Genomic DNA, 9154 nt, shown 5'->3' on the forward strand with positions numbered 1-9154 from the left:
CAGTGGTTAGGGCAGGAAACTCTTCCCGGGGAAGAGCCACTTCCCAGGGTTGAACGTTAACTTTTAGTGTCAGTAATAATTCCATCATATACAGATCTTCCTGTTCATTCCTTAGATGGGGCAGGAGGAGGGCCATAAAACTCTTTACAAAGCCTCTGGGAAGTCTTGAGCAATGAGTGAAATGAAGAGAACAGAAGGCAGAGAATCACACAGCCTGGGTTTGTGTCCGTGCTCTGCTACAAGCTCTATGAACTGGAACTTGCCATCGAATGTCTGTGAATCTGTTTCCTATCTGTGAACTGGGCACAGTGCTGCCTTTCTCACAAGTTTCAATGAGAAGACGAGAAGCTATCTGCAACGAGCCAGCAGCTCCTATGGCTATTAAGGGAGGTGGGGCTGCATCTGGACCTTGATGTGTATTTAAGATGAAATAAAAGGGACTTCAGGTACAGAATCAGCCTGAGCAAAGATATGGAGAAAAAGAACATCCTACAAGGACAAGCATGGGGAAGAGTCTGGCGATGGGTTCAGGAGGCTCAGCTGTCACCTACTTGCCAGATGCATACCATGAACTAGGCTGTGTGCTTAGGCCCCAGGGACATGAAAGACACTGTGTCTGGCTTTGGGCCTTTTGCTAGTGGAGGTAGCCATGCAGAATCACAGAATTTGCATTTTTCTTGTAATATCATGTCCTTCTGTTCTTTGCCTTAATGTGTGCTCTTCTAGCTAAAGAACAGGCTCTATTCCAAGCCTCCAAGGGCATGTGGGAAGACGGTGGAATATGTGGTTCACCTTTTCAGGATCTCCCTGATTCCCAGCAGCTCATCAGACACTCCTTACTGCCCAAGACTGGCCAATAGTACCTTTCACTGGCCCTCCTCTGTTGTTGGAGATTAGAGAAACAATTCAGACAACATTCCCAGACAACTTGGTGTGCAAACCAGGGACAGGGGGATATCTGACAGACAGCCTGTATGCTTTTGTGTGTTTATAAAAACTTGAAAACCAATCCAAAGAAACTTGTTGGAGCTGTTGGGCTTAATGACTGAATATCACGCTATGTTAGTCACCCACCCAGCCCCATTCCCTTTCCAAGCTGTGTTCTAAATCTTGATAGCTGTGCTGAGTGGGCATGGCCACAGCAGAGGGTGTGGTCAAGAAGGCCAGTGGAGCCAGAGGAGGGCGGGGGTGAGGGGAAATGGGTTCTCCCAGAAACAACTCCAGAGTTGATGCCCAGGAAAGACTGGTGGGGAGAGGGGTGCCACTGTTGAAAGGAAGAGGGTGTGACATGTCTTGGCTGTTTTTGCTGAGTCTATGGACCTATAGAGCCAAGTTCCTAAGGGGGCTTCCTGAGGTTATTATCTGTGGTTCATATAAAGAACTATTACCACTATTTTATTTTTCTTTATCTGGGTAGTTTGGGGTGCCACCACCAAGTTCTCTGCGTGATAGCATACTTTTGGCTGCTACTCACCCATTACCTGTTGTAACAGGTACTCTTTGCATTGGCATGATTCTTTTTGCTTTTGGCAAACCATCATCAGAGGAGAAAAGAACAACCTACCTGGAAGAGGGGGCAGGAATTGGGTCCTATCTTAAAAGTTGAACTCTGCTTTTGCAATGGTATAGAAATCAGGAAACTCTCTGGCTAGTGATGAGAGATATTGGTCTGCATCCACTAAGCCAGGACTTGTGTAATTTTGTAGTGCCCCTCAGCCACAGAGTCCAAAATAGCTGTCAGATTTTCAACATAGCTTTTTGTCTCCACAGAACACAGCCATAACAGCATTGAACAGCTCAGAGGAAGAACTGGCTATTTCAGTGTCTCTGATCCTTATGCAATTGTAGACCATTGTCAGATATACAGATGTTCCTGGGACTGTATTTTTGACAGGAAGGATATATTCAGATGTCACAATTCCACCTGCTTTTTATGCTAAGTGTAATAAGCCAGAGGGTGAAAGACAAATACCATACGATCTCACTTATCAGTGGAACCTAATCAACAGAACAAACAAGCGAGCAAAATATAACCAGACAGTGAAATAAACTGACAGTAACCAGAGGGCAGGGGGAAGGAAAATAAGAGGAAAGAAAGAAAAGGGTGGTCAAGGAATACATATAAAGGACCCATGGACAAAGTCATGGGGAGTAGGATTGAGAGTGAGAGGTGGAGGTGGGTGGGATGGCGGACAGTGGTGGTGGGAAATGGAGACAACTATGCTTTAACAATTAAAAAAAACAAACAAAAAAGAATTCCACCTGCTTTTAAATGTTTATAACAAAATTACTGAAGCAATCTCTGCCTGCACTGATTTAATAACACAGGGTATAAAGTGCAAGTTCTACTCAAAATCTCACTCTCCAATCCCTGTTCACAGATTTTCACCTGCTTTTTTTAACACTTCAAAGATAGCTGTTAGCATCTTATTTTTAAAATGGAAGAAACACCCCTGGCTGTTTAGAATATTTGGAATCTCATGTTGAGCTGAGAGAGGTGAAAATGAGAAGGATTTTTAACAGGAACACCTGTTGGTTTTAAACATATGCAGTTTGGGTACCCAAATAATCAAGTTTGAGGCTTTGAGTAATTTCCAAAGATGATGTGGACATGTGGCAGCCTTCCTGAGAAGAGTCTCCAGAGGCACACCTAACACACAGGGGAATTTACAGGAAAAAATATTTCAAGTCATATTTGTGATTTCTAAGGTCAATTAGGAAAACGCCTGAAGCATCCCCACCCTTTACGGTTAGAGCATTTTTGGCCCCAGTCCCTCCCTTCACTCTGGGCCAACACACTCTTCTTCTAAGGGTATTTTATGGATCCTGTGATTGTTCAGAAATGACTCTCCTTCATTTGCTTAGCATTTACAGATCAATTTATAATAGAAAGAAGGGTCAGACTCTGATGATTACTACAGTAATCCTTCAATTCTTTTCTCATTGAATTCTTCCCCAACCTCAGAAACACAGGCATTTAATTTTCATCTTGCAATAAGGGAAAGTCAACTTTCCTTTACTTCACAAAAAACATTACAGCCACTTCTCACTTAGAACCAGGTCTGTCCAGCTCCAAAGCCAAGGTTCTTTCCTGACACTGGTTCCATGAGAGCTCATGAGATTGAAAATAACCTACATTAATGTTTAGTTTACACGCCACCCCCAAACTGTACAAAAACCCGATAGCTTCCTCTATTTTTAGTTAATCTGAACTTCCTCATAAGTCTCCAATCTGCCTCTGGTTGTCCTGCTGCTGGGGTCAAGGCTGGTAAATACCAGGTCTATCCCTCCCACCCCCACCGTTGCTGCCCCCCTTGGATCTTAATGATGCTATATACCCCCAGTCTCCACTGCTACTCATGTCTCTCTGCCCCCTGGTGGGGGCTGTCTACCCACACCCATGACTGTGGGCTACCTGCCTCACCATGGTGACTGCCAGGACTGTGGAATCCTCCAAGGGTTATGCTAGGATGTCACCTTCTCTTCTATGACACAAAGGCAACCTGAAGAAACTAGAAAGTAGTCTTTTCTAGCCTGTGTCCATTCCATGTCAGTGCTGGAGATCTGTGAAGCCATCACCTCTTACTCCTTTGGCTTTCTGCTCTCTGGAGTTTCTGGCTTTTTGCTCCCGTATCACACCACCCCCATGGTTTTAGCCTGGAGTCCAGGAATCAGGATTGTGTTCTTTGATTTGTCTCCCTACCTCCTCATACTTCTTGAAAACACAGGCTCAAGTCACATGATCCAGTCTCTAACCAGGGCTCTCCCACATTTTAACTGTGTGGCCCTGGAGAAGGTGCTCAACCTCCCTGTTCCTCATTAAAACAGTAGCTGAAGCTGGAGATGGACAGATCCTTTTGATCAGTGTAACACTAAAGTGTCCTGCAATCTGAAGATAACTTTCTATTACATTAAGTGGCTAATTCCTGGAAGTGGGGTGCATAGCTTTCCATCTTTTCAACAGCAACCTGTCTCCAAAAAATAAGTCTTCCACTTGTGTTCAAGAATATATGGGTGTTTCTATAAGGTGGAACAGTGACTGTGTTTTCTTGCCACAATTCAGGGCAAGAAAAAAAATACTAAAACTCAGGTCTGAATGACTAACACCAGATCCATTCACAGATGTGGAATTTGAGGAAAGGTGGGAGGACCAGTAGAGCAAGTCCAAGAGACCTGGGGAGTAAGGAGGGGAATGCCTACACCAGTCTGCATTCCCACCAACAGTGCACTAGGGTTCCCTTTCCTCCTCATTCTCTCCAACATTTGTTTATGTTGGCCATACTGACTGGTGTGAGGTGGTATCTCATTGTGGTTTTAATTTGCATCTCTCTGATGGCTAGTGATGCTGAGCATCTTTTCATATGTCTCTGTACCTTCTGTACGTCCTCCTTGGAGAAGTGTCTGTTCAAGTCTTTTGCCCATTTTATAATTGGGTTTTTTGTCTTCCTGGAGTGAAGTCGTGTGAGTTCTTTATATACTTTGGAGATCAAGCCCTTGTCCGAGGTGTCATTGGCAAATATGTTTTCCCATATGGTTGGCTCTCTTTTCATGGGATTATACCCTAAGAGCCCTGAAACACCAATCCAAAAGAACCTATGCACCCCAAAGTTCATAGTAGCACAATTTACAATAGCTAAGTGCTGGAAGCAACCTAAATGACCATCAGCAAATGAGTGGATCAAAAAACTATGGTACATTTACACAATGGAATTCTATGCAGCAGAGAGAAAGAAGGAGCTTATACCCTTTGCAACAGCATGGATGGAACTGGAGAGCATTATGCTAAGTGAAATAAGCCAGGCGATGAGGAACAGATACCATATGATCTCACCTTTAACTGGAACCTAATCAACAAAAGAAAAAAGCAAACAAAATATAACCAGAGTCACTGAAATTAAGAACAATCTAACAACAGCCAGAGGGGAGGGGGAGGGGACAGTGGGAAGAAGGGCTTCCAGGAACTACTATAAAGGACATATGGACAAAACCAAGGGGGAGGGTGGAAACAAGGGAGGGAGGTCGGTTTGGAAAGGGTGGGGGGGAGTGGTGGGGAGAAAATATGGACAACTGTAATTGAACATCAATAAAATAATTTAAATTAAAAAAAAGGGAGGGGGAATGCCAAAGTTTGCTGCTTTTGCCCGCCCTCAGAGCTGGAGTTTGTCAGCTTCTGCTCTATGACTTGCAGGTCTGACAGCAGGCTTCCCAGAAAAGAGGTGTCACCTTTCTTACCATCACCCTCACACTTAGCACCACCAGGACAGGGTGGATGTGTGAGAAACAGCGAGAGCTCTACAGTCCTGGGGGAAATGTCAACCACCCTGGTGGCAATACAGACACAGCATGCGAGGCTATTAGGACCTTGAAGGCTTTGGGTCCAGCTCCACTCAGAGATAAGATGTGCCAAAAGGCTACATGGGGTAGAAAGAAGTTCTGCTTTTCTGGGTCTTTCAATAAGTTCCCAAAACTGAAAAGTGTGTTTCAATGTATGTACTTTCCTTTGTAAAAAGTTACTTAGGGGAAGCTATAATATACTGAAAAAGATACCAAACATCTCATTTTCCTACCAAACGCCCATTTTTTTCTGCCACTCAGAATTAACAACAGTGAAGACCTTATCATAATTTCTCCAACTTCTTTTTAAGTGAGTCTTCTACTTACAGTCAGATCACACCAAACCACTCATGCTCTCAGCTTCCACTGGTCTTCCTGTCTGACCAATCCTCATGAAGTACATAACTGGGTGGGGCTAGACTTGTACTTTCTTCTGAAGATTCCCTCTGAATCATCAGTAAAAACTGCTACTGGCAATTACCAAAAGATTATACTTCAGATACCTGTTTTTATAGGACAATGAACTATTGGGAAATTATGGGAACAAATTAATGGAAAACACCGTATTTTTTTCAATTCTGAAATGCCACTGATGCTAAGATATGCTATTTAGTTTTGAAAAAAAATCATGAAATTGAACAAACATTTCAGAAATAAAGTCTGATGGGGGATCTTAGCATTGAGGCAACATGACTAATGAGTAAATGGAACTAAGACATGTATAACACCCTTGCAATTAGATCACCATATAAACCTAATTTCACCAAGCTGAGCTACTGTGTAAAACCACACTGGGGCACATAGGTGAGCAGTGCACATGCACCAGGTACATGAAAGGCTAGTCTGGGGTAATGACAGCCAGCTGACACCATACAAGGCCTCAGGTAGCTTTTACAAAGTGCTCAGTGGATTGCTTTAAATGTTTGTTTTTAGATTTCTGTGCCCAGTTGTGAGAATGTCAATTTGGCCTTGCCAGAAAGTATCAATTCTGGGTATAACCACAGGGACTCCTGAAGGTGAAGAGAGAGGCCCCTAAGGACAACTGATATCCCACTAGATGAAGACCCAATACAAATGAGCCAGGCAGAATGGAGTGCTGAGGCTGAGAAGATTGTACTGGATCTGCCCTCATGCTAACTGGCCAGCATCCCTATGATGTACTGGCCAGAATGGTTCACATTATCCCTTCTCAAAGTTCAGATTTCACTTTTGCTTCTGGTACAAAATGCTCCTTTTGTTGTTTTCAAGTGTTACCATGCTAATACTAAGGGAATTTCCTCCATCTTCCTGAACTGCTACACCAAAGTCCTCAAGGTCACAGCTTTCAAATCTCTGCCCTAAAAAAATGGCTTCCATTTTGAGTGCTACCTATATAAACTGAGCACATTTAGAGTCCATCTTACTAATTACACTGACCTTTAAACAATGGCTTGATTTGTAGCTCCAAGTAGGAGTTTCTGGTACTCTATATAAAAAATAGGATTGGGGGAATAAAACACGATTATTGTTTATCTGAGGTCAATTACCATTGGACTGAGGTCAATTCCTTTGGACAAACACTAAAATTCTAATGTTGTAGGTATGTTCACCAGAATCTCAACCTATTTATTTTTTCTTCTTTTTTTCCCCCTCCATGTCCCCCCATTCACAATACAGACCAGGCAGAGGGCCTGGGCTGAGGTGTATGTATATGGGGTGGGTTTGCTCTGACTCCTCTTCAACTTGCCTATTTAATTTGTACAGTGCTTTTGATTCTCAGATAGAATTCCAGCCCTATGGGATTTATCATGAACCTCCCAGTACGATGAGTTAGGAGGATCTCTCAATTCTACCACTTTATTCTTCCCAGCCACAGGACTCAATCTTATGCAGGTTGAATTTGTGGGCTTTAGTTTACTCCTTTGCAAAATGGGGATAGCAGTACCTAGCTCAGAGGAATGTTATTTGTGTGAAGGAATCAGCACACAACATAAAAAAATTCAATTGTTAGCTACTAACCAGCTTATCTGGATACTTATCCCACCCTATCAAAATGCTACAAATGTTGGGTGTCATTTAGTTTCAGAAACTTTTAATGTGGACACATTTTATCCAGATGAACAATTTTAAGGGAAATGTGTCTCTACCATTTTAGAGCATAGAAGACAGCCAACTTTTTAAAGTGCTCTAACCACAGACCATAAACCTGCTGGCTCCAAGGGAATTTCTTGCATCTTGCCATTTTCTCCATATATCCTTACTCTTCCTGTGTGTGGAATGGCGTCTTTTTTTTTTTTTTTTTAATGTGCTATAACTACTACATTTACTTGAAGACTTCCTCCTGGGACATTTTGGACACGTTACTTTGTTCACTTCTCTTACTGAACTCAACACAATGAACTGCGGCTGTGTTTACATAGGGATGCTATTCTTTAAAAGGCAATTTTTATTTATCATTGTCTCCCTGGGTCCAGCTAGCATGGTACCTACCTGATATATTCAATGTTTTCTGATTGAATGTTCATTAGATAATACTGTGAATAAACCAAAAACACCTTTAGTTTTGTGTGTTATTATTTTTAACCACATCTTAGTTATCCTCTAAATGCTTCAGATGATGTGTAAAAAAATGAGAAACACGTTTTTTTTTGGCTAAAAACTATCAATTTGCTAGTATACACTCTTCCCTGTGGGTGATGTGAGAAAATAAATCCCAGTGTAATGTCAAAGGAGCCAAGGACCTAATGATTACTTTAGACCTAGTATAAGTACTCACATTTTACACGAGGGGAATCCCCCAAAAACCTGGACTTATAAAAAATTGTATTTATTCTTATGTTTAAACTTCAGTCACCTTCAAAGTGCTCTCCATTTGATGCAATACACCTATCCAGGCATTTTTCCCCCTAGTTCAGAAGTTTTTGAACTTGTCTATTTTGATGCCTTTTGGTGCTTCTGCTGTTTTTTGTTTTACCTCTTCCACATTGGCAAAACATTTCCCTTTGAGGACTATTTTCATCCAGAAAAACAAACAAACAAAAAATAGTCACTCAGGTGAGACTGGGTGAATAGGGAGGGTGGGGTGCTTGTACATCATCCATCATGAAATGTGCAAACACGTTGAAAAAGTCTCCAAAAAAAAAAAATTCGCTGAAGCTGAACACAGCCTCTCACTACAATGCCAGCTGGTACACTGATACAGGTAGGTGGGTTCCTAAAATACTCAGCGGGTGAAGCCAGTAATACAAGGGCCCCACCCCTCATATACCTCACGTTTTATACTTAAAAGTCTTCATTGTCTTAGCAAAATCAGAAGTTAAAATAGTAGGCCATTAAATTTTTTAAAAATCCTTGATTTTCTAGATAAGTTTCTGCTGATACTCATTGTTGAAATTATACCATTTTGTTTTGTGTGTGATACAATCCAAACATAAAGATATAAACTTTGGGATCCAGAATGTGACTAAAGACAAAAGGATCTTTAAGATTTCACATTAAGCCCTGGCTGGTATGGCTCAGTGGACTGAATGCCGGCCTGTGATCCAATAGGTCACTAGTTTGATTTCAGGTCAGGGCATATGCTCTGGGTTGTAGGCCAGGTCCCCAGCTGGTAGTGTGTGAGAGGCAACTGATCTATATATCTCTTGCACATAGATGTTTCTCTCCCTTTCTCCCTTCCTTCCCTTCTCTCTAAAATCAATACATACATACATACATACATAAAAAAATCTTTTAAGCAAACAAAAACGACTTTACTTTAAGATCACACTGACACTTTATAGGAACTAAAGTAGGGAAAAAATAGAAGCTTGGCACCTAGATTTTTCTTAGGGAAACCCCC

The 9154-nt window shown here is 41.9% G+C and overlaps 1 long non-coding RNA gene and 1 other non-coding gene across 2 annotated transcripts; both read right to left on the reverse strand.

Moving 5' to 3' along the window:
* Nucleotides 1-5102: 5102 nt before the first annotated feature.
* On the reverse strand, nucleotides 5103-8207 carry LOC118500793. The gene is made up of 2 exons (XR_004903374.1): nucleotides 7057-8207; nucleotides 5103-6935 (listed from the first exon to the last, which is right to left on the reverse strand). It is a non-coding gene; the product is annotated as an uncharacterized LOC118500793 (long non-coding RNA).
* Nucleotides 6966-7103, reverse strand: LOC114498326. The gene has a single exon (XR_003684755.1). It is a non-coding gene; the product is annotated as a small nucleolar RNA SNORA51 (small nucleolar RNA).
* Nucleotides 8208-9154: the final 947 nt, after the last annotated feature.

This window comes from Phyllostomus discolor, chromosome 5 (genome assembly GCF_004126475.2).
Source record: "Phyllostomus discolor isolate MPI-MPIP mPhyDis1 chromosome 5, mPhyDis1.pri.v3, whole genome shotgun sequence".
In the NCBI taxonomy this organism is placed as follows: Eukaryota; Metazoa; Chordata; class Mammalia; order Chiroptera; family Phyllostomidae; genus Phyllostomus; species Phyllostomus discolor.